Source organism: Triticum urartu, chromosome 6A, assembly GCF_056163025.1.
Source record: "Triticum urartu cultivar PI428250 chromosome 6A, HENAU_Tu73, whole genome shotgun sequence".
Classification (NCBI taxonomy): domain Eukaryota; kingdom Viridiplantae; phylum Streptophyta; class Magnoliopsida; order Poales; family Poaceae; genus Triticum; species Triticum urartu.
The window spans coordinates 95636076-95650979 of NC_141878.1; the positions used below are offsets into that span (position 1 = coordinate 95636076).

The 14904-nt window shown below is 48.8% G+C and overlaps 1 pseudogene; it reads right to left on the minus strand.

The window, feature by feature from the left end:
- Positions 1 to 1289: 1289 nt before the first annotated feature.
- Positions 1290 to 2700, minus strand: LOC147964191 (uncharacterized; annotated as a pseudogene).
- Positions 2701 to 14904: the final 12204 nt, after the last annotated feature.

Consider the following 14904-nt stretch of genomic DNA (forward strand, 5'->3'; position numbering starts at 1 on the left):
TCCCTTGTGTTGTTCGTTGTTTCCAGTTTAGATCACGCGAGGAGATTGGACGTAGATCGGTAGGGGAGAGATCTCCGTGCGCACCCTAGTGTTCAAACCTCAAGGGTCTGCCGGAACCCGAAATCCGACAGAGACGCCAGGAGCTGAGCTCTTTCAGGAACCCCAGGAGAACCTTGACGACTGCACCGTCGGCAGCAACTATCGGGTACCACTCATCCCTCAGGAGCAATCTTATGCTAACCATGGGTCGCATGAGATACAGGTTGCCGCAGCTGGTGGCTGCCCCAACTCTGCAGCCTCATACCCCTCAGGAGGAGGGCGCAGGGGGGCTGCAGGAAAGGGGCTGAGATTCGGGTTTGTCCCCGCGGCGGTCGGAGCAAGGTGTTCTCAGGAGGTAGGCCCCCTGCCGGGGAGGTGCCCCAGGGCCTGCCCCTGGTAGGGGACCCATGGTCGTCGGGGGAACCGCTGGCGACCGCTCTGCCTCATTGGCGTCGTCCTGGTTTCTGGTAACCGTCGATGGCGGCAGAGTGAGGCGCAAGGCGGGCCCTCGTCTGGCGATATGAAGCAAGGCCGGTACCTGTGAAGAAGGCCCAGTGCCTGTGAAGCTCGCCGCCCGTGACACTCTCACGTAATAATGAGTGGGGCTGTACATGCCCCGGAGTCTCCGGAGAGCCGCCCTCGGGCCTCGGGGGCTCCCGCCCACGCCCAGTGGCAGCACTTAGCTCCACGCTGGTGAGAAGACGTCGAAGACTAGACTAGGTGCCGGACGCGGCCTTTTGCTTTTGCCTTTCCTTGTTGATGAAGTTCTTCGATTTGGATTTAAGTTGGATTTGAGCTCTATGCTTGCGTGTGTTTGGGGGAAGGGGTGTTTAGTCTCGTTCGAGCAATCTCTCGCGTTTTGGTTTTGGCTTTGCGTCCAAAGTGAACATCGGCTGCTCCCCCCCCCCTCGTGAACCGGGCCAGGCCAGGAACGTTCACAACCAGGACCGCTGTTACCGCACCCTTTCCAGAGGTTTTCATCGCGGGATCCACAAGTTAATCAGAAGACACCCGAGGTGCAGCGGCCCCCGCAGGCCCACTCGGGACTCGGAAGGTACACAAGTCAGCTGACCCATCACCGGGCCAGCGGCTAGGTTCACACGCAACATTATGCTTACCAGGGTACTAATTGCAAACCTTTACATGAGGGGCTTCCCCTCCCGAAATGCTCTTACATCCTTCAGGGCCAAGCCCGAACTTTCTTCGTGCAGGTTAAACAGTAGTGACATGCGGTCAGTCGGACATATCACTCACCGCGTCTTGGTCATCCTCGGAGGCATCACTGGCGTCGTCAACATTGCCACCGCCGCCGCCAGCATCTCCATCAGCGCCAGGCTCGTCCACAATGCCGCCTTCATTGGCGCCCACGACCACGCCGTCGTCATCAGATGCAAAGGCCCTGACGAGGGCGTCCACGTTGTCCTCCACCCACCGCGCCAGGTCGCCCCGGACGGCAATGGGCACGGGTGCGATGGCAGCGTCGAAGTCGAAGTGGGGGTCCTTGTTCTGCAGATGGCTGAAGACGCGGGAGAAGGCACGCCCGAGCAAGGCTCGGCTCCTCTCTTCGACAAGCCAACGGGACCTCTCAGATCGGTTCTCCAGAAGCGTCACCACATCAGTGAAAAATTGGAGGTTGCCGGCGTAGTTGACCTCGTGCGGCTCCTTAGCGGCAGCCTCGCAGATATAGCCCAAAGCTGTGTTGGCCCTCTCTCTGAGAGTTTGAAGCATGGGGGCATGCACATGCTCCAAAACCAGCCGCCGACGGATCTCGTCCTCATTCCGCTGCGCGACGGCCTCGGCGTCATCAACCCTCTGTTAGAGAAGAAGCTGCTCGGCCCAGGAAGAGGATAGCTCCGCCTGCGCCATGCTGAGGGCGGCTGCAGAGGAGTCCGCACGCCGCGTCACTTCGGTCAGTTTGGCCCTGAGGGCTGCGGTCCTGCCCTCGGCCTCGGCCTTGATCAGCCCCAACCTCGTCTCGTATTCACGCTCGAAGGCCGAGCGAGCTTCAGCCACGCGGCGATCGACTTCTTCCTGGGCCCGGGCTTCGCGCGCGGCAACGTCATCCTCCGCCCGGGCCACCAGGCGCTCCCTCGTCTCCAACCGCTCAAGGTCAAGGTTGCGCTCGGCAGCCTCCAGCGTCAGCGCCTCCTCGCGCTTCAGAAGCTCCGCCCGATCAATAGGGGCCCCCTCCATCGACTCAAGGGCCGCCTGGCGCCGTTCCACTTGCTGCTCCAGGGAGTTTCCCCAGGCCAGGAGCTCCCATGCGCGCTCCTCCGCATCCTTGCATCGTCGGTCTGCTTCCCGAGCCTCCTCGACGGCCTGGGAACAGGCCTCCCGCGAAGCTGCCAGCGACGCTTCAGCCTTCGCGTTTTCAAGATCACGTTAGTGACACGCGAGGGCCATGGCTACCTTCAGTTTGCGCCTCTCCTCAGCAAGGCGCAAACCTTCGACCTCGAGGCGCGCATCCTTGTCAGCAAGATCTGCCCCGATCCGGCTCACTGCATCCGCCGCCCTCTGGAGGAACTCTTCGCGAAGGGCGCGTCGCTCCCAAGCACGCCTGAGCACGTCTTCCGCATCACCCTCTTCCACCGGAGCATGCGGAGGGCCCCAAGGCGGCAGGCCCCCTCTCGGCGCGGGGCTGGGGGCTGGCGCCCTAGCCATCGTCGAACGGACCTCTCTGGGAATCCGGCCTGGTGTCGGCCCACCCACGGAGGGGGAGCCAAAGACGGACTTCAGCCATTCACCATCTATGATCAGAGGAGGAACGCGGGGCAAGCCGGATGTGCCCCAGGAGGACTCATGAAGAAAGGACAGCGGGCGCGCAGGCTTGAGGTGCCCTATGGAACGGACCACTCCACCAACTGGTCTGGCAGCAGGAGTGCCGCTCGAGCTTGCCGAACCCAGGGCCAGCGGAGAAGGCGAAGCTTGGGGGGATGGCTCCCAGGCTGACTCGGCAAGTTTCGTAGGGCAGGGCCTGAAAGGGCCACAATCAGTCGCGGGGATAGCAAAGTAAATGGGCAAGGAAAGAAGAAGACTTACTCGTCCATGGCAAAGTACTTCCTACGCTTCAACAAGCGGCAAGGGCGGTCGTTGCCACCCAAGGCCTCCTTCCTCGTACCCACTCATCGAAGCTGGGCTGCCTCACAAAATCGGCCTTGCCGGAGCAAAGATACAAGAGGACACCATTACTCCGAAGGCTGCCTGGGGAAGGATCGCCAGTCAAGACCTTGAGCATTGTCCGCAGCACTTCAGGCGCCAAGTCCTCCTCCTGAAGCCGCATGTGGTCTCTATGCCCCGCAAAGTCCCACATCCGGCGAGAGTGGCGCTGAAGAGGAGCAATGCGACATTGGAGGAACTCCTTCACCACCTTGGGTGCTGTCACATTGAGCGCCCTCAAACTCTGGAAGCGGCGCCAGACGAAGGCGAGCCGGGGGCTCGCGAGCACCTCATGGTCCCAACCCGCGTGAGGAACAGCAGGCGAGGTCGGGTGCGAGAGCAGAGGGTTGGGCACTCCAACGTCCACGTACATCCACCACTCTCTGAACCTGGCCTCAGAAGGAGGAAGGCCAAAGTCGATCCCTGAAGCGGCCGTCTCTGGCACGGCTAGGAAGCTCACACACCCTGAGCACTGAGTGGGATCGCTTAGGCGCAAGGAATAGAAGTGGCGCAGTAGGGCCACGGAAGGAGGAATGCCTATCATCGCCTTGCAAACAAAAGCAAAGATAGCCAGAAGGGTAATGGACTCCGGCCCGAGGTGCATCATGCGGATTTGATAATGGGAGAGCACCGCATTGAAGAAGGCGGAAAAGGGGGGAACCAGACCCGCCCATAGGGCATCAGCGAAGAATCGGACCTCCGTGACGATCCTATCAAGGGAGGCATGGGATGCAGGCCAGACCGTGGTCCTGCTGCACTCGTTGAAGATAGTTGCAAGGGCGGAGCGGACCTTGTCCAAAGCTTCTGGATTGAGTATGATCGACCAGGCAACGGCGGGGGTCGTCACTGGAGGTGTGCGGGGCAAAGGCGCGGGCTTCTTTCCCCTTCCTCTTTCTTCGACGGCGCCATGGCGGTGAAGAGGAGGAAGAACTCGAGCCGGGTTGGCGGCAGAGGCTGGAGCTCGAAGAGGAAGGAAAGGTAGGAGGCGGGCGAACAGCGGAAAGGAGGAACAATTGTGTGCAACTGCGGGTCCGCTTAGCCGGGCGCACAACAAGGCATCGTGGGGAAGCGCAGACACCCACGTCCAATCAATCGCCACGCGGCGCCCGAGGCCGCAGGCTTTTGGGGCCCGCGGCGCTTCGCGCTCGCCCCTTCGCTTCCCTGCTAGGCCAAGCCCGTGCGCGCCTTGGGCCCGGGGGCTACTGTCGGCGTTCTGGGAACGGGGGTCCCCAAACTTGCCTGCCTGCGGCCTGCGGTGTGGCTCAAGTGGGGGCCCAGCGCGGCCCATCTTCATCAGCTCAAGCTCGAGACCCTTGCGAGGGGCCAAGCCTCGCGGTGCGGACGACGGGAAGCTTCCTCAGAGGCAGCCTCATCAGGCAGGCTCGCGAGGAGGCAGAGAGATCAAGGCAGGGGTACCTCGCGAGGAACCTATGACGCAAGCCATGACGATCGAGACCAGGTGGGCGTCAGGCGGGCGCCTGCCAGCGCAGTGTCCTTGTTTCCCCTTTGGTGCAAAGGGGGCAAGCACAAGCCAAGGCACCGGGCAAAGGTTGCCATTCCGGTGCAACAAGACCAAGACCAGCAGAGCGGCAGGACGGAGGTCATCGTGGAGCCCAAGACGGCGTCATCACCAGTGCTTTTGGCAGCCGAAGACCGCCTTTGGTCAGGATAACTTGTACTAGATGTTCCCCTTCAAAATGGCCAATTGTTGGCGCCCTTCCCGCTCATTATTTGGGGAGAGGCCCAGGGCCTCTATAAATAGAGCTAGCCACCACAGAGTAGAGGGCAGACAGGAAGGGACCGAAAAGAGAGATAGAGAGAGAGAGGCGATTGAACTCACCCAAGCAGTTCATCGCACCAGCTCAAGAACACCTCTCGCGAGGCTGTTCTTCCCTTGTACTGTTCATCATCAGCCCCTGAGGTAATCCACCACACCACACACTGGAGTAGGGTATTACACCACAACGGTGGCCCAAACCAGTATAAACCTTGTGTCCCTTGTGTTGTTCGTTGTTTCCAGTTTAGATCACGCGAGGAGATTGGACGTAGATCGGTAGGGGAGAGATCTCCGCGCGCACCCCAGTGTTCGAACCTCATGGGTCTGCCGGAACCCGAAATCCTATAAAGCCCTCCATGATCGAATCCCCCTCCAGCAGGATGCCAGAAAAGGTCCCTAGATGGGATCTCACGGGTACAAAAGGTTGCAGCGGTGGAAAAGTGGTTTTGTGGCTCCCTGGGAAGTTTTTGGGGTATATGAGAATATATAGGAGGAAGATCTAGGTCAGGGGGTCACCGAGGGGCCCACAAGGTCGAGGGGCGCGCCCTACCCCCCGGGCGCACCCTCCACCCTTGTGGCCGCCTCGTGGCTCTTCTGACTTGCACTCCAATCTCCTGGGTGTCTTCTGGTCCAAGAAAAATCATCGCGGAAGTTTTATTCCGTTTGAATCTGCTTGGTATTCCTTTTCTGGGGAACTCTAAAATAAGGAAAAAACAAAAACTGTCACTGGGCTCTAGGTTAATAGGTTAGTCCCAAAAATCATATAAAATAGCATGTTAATGCATATAAAACATCCAAAAAAGATAATATAATAGCATGGAACAGGAAGCTGGTGAGGCCAGGAAGCTGGTGAGGCCAATTTGCATCCTTGTGCTATGGGAACTATGGACGGACCGCAATGTTGTGGTCTTCGACGGAGTGACGCCATCTACAAGGCAGGTGCTACGGATAGAGCACGGAAGCAGGCAAGACTGCTGAGAGCGGAAGTTGAGGCGTTTTTTGATGGCCTGGCAGCGCGGGATAGTACCGAGTAGTATACTATAGTATGCTGGGTATGTGGAGTGGCTATGGGCCACTTGTAAATATTCATGTAACTATTTGAACGCAGAGGGAGTCTTCCCTTTCCCCCTTTAATATATGATACGCACATTCATGCGTATTCGAGAAAAAAATAGGAGGCCTTAAAATCATCCGGGACATTGAACATGCGAAAATATTTCTCACATTTATCCTTTCCATATCTTAGGTGGTTCACTATCAAACTTGGGAAAAGATGTTTTAGGCATGAGGAAATCACTACGGTTATCCTAAGCAAGGTGATCATGACTATCTTTGTGTCTATATGATGGTGAACCAAACTCGAAAGTAGTATCATGAGAATGAGGCGCACCATTTGCCAGAGCAAGCACTGGAGTGTTGGACACTCGCACAATGTCAGCCTATGTAGTCAATTCTTCATGGCACCGGACTCCGGTGCCGTGAAGAATTGACTACACAGGGAATCCTCTTCTGGGAATCCTCTTGGCTGGGCTCGGCTCCACTGCGCGCGGTCGCGCCATCGCTGTTCAGCCGCTCCAGGTTCAAGAAGAAATTAGTAAAGGAGGCTATGCAGGAAAACAAGTGGATTCAGGATATCAGACGACCGCCTCTATCTGAAACCAACATCGTTGAATTCGGTCAGCTATGCAACCTAATCAGAAAGGTCGGGATCACCCTCCAACTGGGTGTGCCAAATAGTATCACCTAGAAGACATCGAGGTCGGGTTACTATAGCGCTGTAGCAGCCTACAAGATGCAATTCGATGGTCGGATGGGCTCCACTTTCATAGCTATGTTTTGGCAGGCCTTGGCACCCCCACGCTACAAGTTTTTCGTTTGGCTACTGATGTTAGACAGACTATGGTGCGCCGATAGATTACAACACAGAGGATGGTCCAATGACTATTTCTGCCCACTGTGTGTCCGAAACATCGAGACCTCCATGCATCTCCTGTACCAGTGCCTGGAAGCAAGACAAATCCGGCACATAGCGGCTATGTAGACTGGTTGCGGTGCACTCGACCGTGATACCTGGCCAGATGGAGAGCGCTCGGAGGATTACTGGATTGCAATCCTAACTACCACTCCTATCGAGCACTAGAAGGGAATTGAGTCAATCACTCTCCTTATACCATGGGAAATTTGGCTGGAGATAAATAATAGTGTTCCAGCAGAAGATCGCCGCACCATCGGGCATCATTCAGGCCATCAGGCGTGCACTTGCATCATGGAGACTAGCGGGAGCAAAATGCCTGCAACGCCCCTTTGGGGATCCAGTGTGAAAAATTATCCTTTACTCTAGAGCCTTTTGAGGCCACTTTTTTCTTTTCTCTGACCTTGACTCCTTATGACCATGAAAACGGCGATGCAAATACTACTTCCTGCCTATGATAATATAATTGAAGGAAATATGCCCTAGAGGCAATAATAAAGTTGCTATTTTATATTTCCTTATTCATGATAAAGGTTTATTATTCATGCTAGAATTGTATTGACCGGAAACCTTAATACATGTGTTAATACAAAAACAAACACTGTGTCCCTAGTGAGCCTCTACTAGACTAGCTCAATGATCAAAGATGGTTAAGGTTTCCTAACCATGGACATGAGTTGTCATTTGATAATGGGATCACATCATTAAGAGAATGATGTGATGGACAAGACCCATCCGTTAGCTTAGCATAATGATCGTTCAGTTTATTGCTGCTACTTTCTTCATGTCAAATACTTATTCCTTCGACTATGAGATTATGCAACTCCCGGATACCAGAGGAATACCTTGTGTGCTATCAAACATCACAACGTAACTGGGTGATTATAAAGATGCTCTACATGTATGTACGAAGGTATTTGTTGAGTTGGCATAGATCGAGATTAGGATTTGTCACTCCGAGTATCGGAGAGGTGTCTCTGTGCCCTCTTGGTAATACACATCATAAGCTTGCAAGCAAACGACTAAGGAGTTAGTAATGGGGTGATGTATTATGGAACGAGTGAAGAGACTTGCCGGTAACGAGATTGAACTAGGTATGTAGGTACCGACGATCGAATCTCGGGCAAGTAACATACTGATGGACAAAGGGAATTACGTATGTTGTCATAACGGTTCGACCGATAAAGAGCTTCATAGAATATGTAGGAGCCAATATGAGCATAAAGGTTTTGCTATTGGTTATTTACCAGAGAGGTGTCTCGCTCATGTCTACATAGTTCTCAAACCCGTAGGGTCCGCGCGCTTAACGTTCGATGACGATATTGTATTATATGAGTTATGTGATTTGGTGACCGAATGTTGTTCGGAGTCCCGAATGAGATCACGGGCATACCAAGGAGTCTCTAAATGGTCAAGAGGTAAAGATTGATATATATATAGGATTATAGTATTCGGACACCGGAAGTGTTCCGGAGTGTATCATGTATTTATCGTAGTACCGAAGGGGTTACCAGAACCCCCGGGGGGATATATGGGCCATGAGAGGGGAGCACAGCAGCCCACAAGGGGTGGCGCCCCCCCCCCCCCTATGGCATGTGGCCGAATTGGAGAAGGAAAAATGGGGGTTCGGCCCCCTTCCTTTCTCTCTTCCCCATTCCCTTTCTTCTCGGTGAAAAAAGGAAAGGGGGCGCCACTTGGGGAAACCCCAAGTAGGATTCAGATCCTACTTGGGGCGCCCCTGGCTGCCTCTCCTCCCCTCCCACCTATATATATGTGGGGAAGGGGGCGCCTAGAACACACAACATCAATTGTTAGCCGTGTGCGGCGCCCCCTTCCATAGTTTACACCCCCGGTCATATTTTCGCGATGCTTAGGCGAAGCCCTGCGTGGATCACTTCACCATCACCGTCACCATGCCATCATGCTGATGGAACTCATCTACTACCTCGACACCTTGCTAGATCAAGAAAGCGATGGACGTCACCGAGCTGAACGTGTGCAGAACTCAGAGGTGTCATACGTTCGGTACTTGATCGGTCGGAGCTAGAAGAAGTTCGACTACATCAACCGCATCGTCAAACGCTTCCACTTTCGGTTTTCGAGGGTATGCAGACACGCTCCCCCTTGTTGCTATGCATCTCCATGGATAGATCATTGCGTGTGCATAGATTTTTTTTGTTTTCCATGCAACGTTTCCTAACGGTGGCATCAGAGACAGGTCTATGCGTAGATGATATGCACAAGTAGAACACAAAGAGTTGTGGGCGGTGATAGTCATACTGCTTACCACCAACATCTTATTTTGATTCGGCAGTATTGTGGGATGAAGCGGCCTGGACCAACCTTACATGTCCACGCACATGAGACCGGTTCCACCGACAGACATGGAACTAGTTTTGCATAATGGTGGCTGGCGGGTGTATGTTTTTCCTACTTTAGTTGAATCAAATTTGATTGCGACCGGTCCTTGAAGAAGGTTAAAATATAAAACTTGATGAAACACTGTTGTGGTTTGATGCGTAGGTAAGAACGGTTCTTGCTAGAAGCCCGTAGCAGCCACGTAAAACTTGCAACAACAAAGTAGAGGACGTCTAACTTGTTTTGCAGGGCATGTTGTGATGTGATATGGTCAAGACATGATGTGATAAATGTTATTGTATGAGATGATCATGTTTTGTGAGATATCTGACAACCGGCAGGAGCCTTATGGTTGTCTCTTTATTGTATGAAATGCAAACGCCATGTAATTGCTTTACTTTCTCACTATGCGTCAGCGATAGTTGTAGAAGCAATAGTTGGCGAGACGACCCCGACGCTACGATGGAGATCAAGGTGTCGAGCCGTGACGATGGAGATCATGACGATGCTTTGGAGATGGAGATCAAAAGCACAACATGATGATGGCCATATGATGTCACATATTTTGATTGCATGTGATGTTTATCTTTTATGCATTTTATTTTGCTTAGTACGGCGGTAACATTATAAGATGATCCCTTAACTAAATTTCAAGGTAAAAGTGTTCTCCCTGAGTATGCACTATAGCTACAGTTCGTCATGTTGAGACACCATGTGATGATCGGGTGTGATAGGCTCTATGTTCACATACAACGGGTGCAAGACAGTTTTGCACATGCGGAATACTCGGGTTAAACTTGACGAGCCTAGCTTGTACAGACATGGCCTCAGAACATTGGAGACCGAAAGGTCGAACGTGAATCATATAGTAGATATGATCAACATAGAGATGTTCACCATTGATGACTACTCCATCTCACGTGATGATCGGACATGGATTAGTTGATTTGGATGACTTATCATTTAGATGACTTGAGATGTCTATCTAAGTGGGAGTTCTTAAGTAACTTGATTAATTGAACTTAATTTATTATAAACTTAGTCCTGATAGTATTTGCATGTCTGTGTTGTAGATCAATAGCTCATGATATAGGCTCCCATATTTTTTTAGATATGTTCCTAGAGAAAACTAAGTTGAAAGATGATAGTAGCAATAATGCAGACTGGGTCCTAATTCCTACTCGTCCTCGAATAGGTAAATGATAAAAGAAATAATTTATGAAGTGTGAATGCTAGCAAAGTGCACAAGTTTGATCAATGAGAATTTCAATCACTTTTCCTAGCATCATAACAACAATTCTTTCTTACAAAACTTCTCATGTTAAAGTAGCACCCAATTCACATGTTAAGGTTCAAACAATGAATTCTATTGAAACTCAACAACATATGTTCTCAGTCACCAAGCAATTGTAATTCAACATATTCAACAGAGTTTAAGTAAGAGCTCCACATACTCAACCTCTATGATTGCTAACACTCACCGCATACACATGAGCAAAACATTTCAACCAGACACATAGAAAGATATGGGCTTATAATTTCGCCTCCCAATGTATTCACCTCAAGGGTGATGTCAACAATAATAACTCATGCTACCCATATCCAACTGGATATATGTGCGTAATCTTTCCTCACCACATGATTCTTGCCAAAAGAGAAAAATAAAAAGGAATAGAGAGAAGAACTCTGACTCTTTGAATAAAAGTAAATACATAAAAGTAAAAGATAGGCCCTTCACAGAGGGAAGCAGAGGTTGCCATGCACTTATTTGTCTGTATGCTCAACCCCTTAGTGCAAAAGAACGTTATGTTGTATTGCCCCTTGTGATGACAACCTTTATTATGTAGTATGTCGCTTTTATTCTTCACCATCACAAGTACGTACAACACTCAATTTTCCCTTACACTAAATGTTCTCACACTTTTAGAAGCAATTTTTATTGCGTTATTGCACCGATGACAACTTACTTGAAGGATCTTGCTCAATCCTTAGGTAGGTATGGTGGACTCTTGAAGATAAGATTTGGGTTTAAGGGTTTTTGGATGCACAAGTAGTATCTCTACTTGGTGCAGAATTTTTGGCTAGCAAGGATGGGGGGCAAGCACCACATGTTGAAGGATCTATGACAATATAACTTCTATGTGAATATGAACAAACATAAACCATTACGTTATCTTCCTTATCCAACGTCAAAAATTTTGGCATATAATATTTTGAAGGGGGCTCACAATCACAAAAGATTTCCATGATAGTCTATTTGCATGTGAAAGTTCTCTTCCTTATACTAATTATTCGTGAATTGCTTGTATGGCCAATATTGTGATTGTCAAGCCTCAAAAGATTCACTTTATAAACCCAATGTGAAGCTACCACTAGGCATGATATAATTTCAACTTCATGATATTCAATTCATCCAATGATTTACTCATAGGATATAAGTGAAGCACAAGAGCAAATGACGAGCTACTCCAAAAAAGATATAAGTGAAGATCAAGCGAGTAGTTAAGTAAATAGGTAGCTATTTGAGGACTCTCTCTTATTCAAAAACTTTAAGATCTAAGCATTTTATTAAAACAGCAAGCAAAACAAAATAAAATTACATTCCAAGAATAGCACACATCATGTGAAGAAGCAAAAACTTAGGATCAACCGATTCTAACCGATAATTGTTGAAGAAGAAAGGTGGGATGCCTACCGGGGCATCCCCAAGCTTAGATGCTTCAGACTTCTTGAAATATTATCTTGGGATGCCTTGGGCATTCCCAAGCTTGAGCATTTGTGTCTCCTTAATTCTTCTCATATCACGGTTTTCCTAAATCTCAAAAGCTTCGTCCACACAAAACTCAACAAGAACTTGTGAGATAAGTTAGTATAAACCAATGCAAAAACCTTATCATACTCTACTGTAGAAAATCACTAAAGTTATTATTCAACATTGCACACTAAATGCCTCTGCATATTTAATACTCCTATCCTCAAATAGAATCATTAAACAAGCAAACATATGCAAACATAACAACAATCTGCCAAAATAGTACAGTCCATAAATAATGCAAGAGTATCAATACTTCCCTAACTCCAAAAGTTATGAAAATTTTCCACACTTTAGAGAATTTATCAGAGATCATTTTTCAAAAAGTTCAACATCTTATAACATTCTGAATTTCCTAGGGAATTTTTGCAACAGCGGTAAACTTTCTGTTTTCAAACAGCAACATGTATACTTGCAAAATAAGCATGGCAAAGGCTATCATTGCCACTTTTATTGAAATAAAATATGCAAAAAATTATTCTAAATAACATCAATCAAATCATAACAAAATAAAATGATGCTCCAAGTGAAACTCATATCATGTGACGAATGAAGACATAGCTCCAAGTGAGGTTACCGATAATGTTGAAGACGAAAGAGGGGATGCCTTCCGGTGCATCCCCAAGCTTAGTTGCTTAGATATTCCTTTAATATTACCTTGGGATGACTTGGGAATCCCCAAGCTTAGGGTCTTGTCACACTTTATTCTCCTCATATCGACATCTCACCCAAAACTTGAAAACTTCAATCACACAAAACTCAACGGTACTTTGTGAGATAGGTTAGTATGATAAAGAGCAAACCATTTCACTTTTCGTACTGTCAAAGACAAGATTCATAATCATTGTCACACAATTCCTACTGTAGCATATCATTTCCACAATTTTTATTTAGCAATATAAGCCATGGAAATTGGAAAACAAGCAAACTATGCATTGAAAACAGAATCTGTCAAAAACAGAACAGTCTATAGTAATCTGTACTCCAACCATACTTCTGGTACTCCAAAAATTCTGAAACGTTAGGAAAGCCTGGGAAGTTTGTCTATTAATCTTCTTCAAAAAGAATCAGAATTTTATCACACTTCTGTTAAAAATGAGAATTATTTTCCTGAGCGCAACAGTTTCTGGTTTTCAGCAAGATCAAATCAACTATCACCATAGACCATCCCAAAGGTCTTGCTTGGCACTTTATTGAAACGAAAGCAATAAAACATGATTACTACAGTAACTTAATCATGTGAACACACAAAAACAGTAGGGGTAAGTGTTGGGTTGTCTCCCAACAAGCGCTTTTCTTTAATGCCTTTTAGTTAGGCATGATGATTTCAATGATGCTCACATAAAAGATAAGAATTGAAACATAAAGGGAGCATCATGAAACACATGGCAAGCACATTTAAGCATAACCCACTTCTTATGCATAGGGATTTTGTGAGAAAACAATTTATGAGAGCAAGAATCAACTAGCATAGGAAGAAAAACAAGCAAAACTTCAAGATTTTGAACACATAGAGAGGAAACTTGATATTATTGCAATATGTAAATATTGGGAAAGGTAGCATGCAATTTTAAAAAAATTCCTACGCTCACGCAAGATCTATCTAGGAGATGCATAGCAACGAGAGGGGGAGAGTGTGTCCACGTACCCTTGTACACTAAAAGCGGAAGCGTTTGACAACGTGGTTGATGTAGTCGAACTTCTTTTCGTTCCGATCGATCAAGCACCGAACATACGTCACCTCCGAGTTCTGCACATGTTCAGCTCGATGGTGTGTGTTCTATTGGTGCCCCCTCATATATATAGGTTGGACGGGAGGAGAGGCATCCAAGGGGGCGCCCCAAGTAGGAGGAATCCTACTTGGGGTCCTCCCAATTCGGCCTCCCCCCTTTCCTATTCCTATTCGGAGTAGGAAGGGAAGAGGGGGAAGGGGGAATCCTATTCCCTATTTCCTTTCCTTCTTCCCATTTCCTTCTCCAATTTGGCCAGCCCATATGGGGGGAGCACCAGCCCCTTTGTGGTTGTGTGTTTCCCCTCTTGGCCCATAAGGCCCATATCTTTTGCCGGGGGTGCCCGGAACCCCTTCCGGTGACCCGATAAGTACCCGGTGCATCCCGAAACAGTTCCAGTGTTCGAATACCAGTGTCCTATATATCAATCTTTACCTCTCGAACATTTTTAGACTGATCTTCATGTCCATGATCTCATCTAGGACTTCAAACAACATTCGGTCACCAAATCACATAACTCATATAATACAAAATCGTCATCGAACGTTAAGCATGCGGACCCTACGGGTTCGAGAACTATGTAGACATGACCGAGATACCTCTCCGGTCAATAACCAATAGCGGAACCTAGATGCTCATATTGGTTCCCACATATTCAACGAAGATCTTTATCGGTCGAACCGTTATGACAACATACGTTATTCCCTTTGTCATCGGTATGTTACTTGCCCGAGATTCGATCATCGGTATCTTCATACCTAGTTCATCTCATTACCGGCAAGTCTCTTTACTCGTTCCATAATGCATCATCACACAACTAACTCATTAATCACATTGCTTGCAAGGCTTATTATGATGTGCACTACCGAGAGGGCCTAGAGACACCTCTCCGATACTCGGAGTGACAAATCCTAATCTTGATCTATGCCAACCCAACAAACACCTTCGGATATACCTGTAGAGCATCTTTATAATCACCCAGTTAGGTTGTGACGTTTGATAGCACACAAGGTATTCCTCCGGTATCCGGGAGTTGCATAATCTCATAGTCAAAGGAATA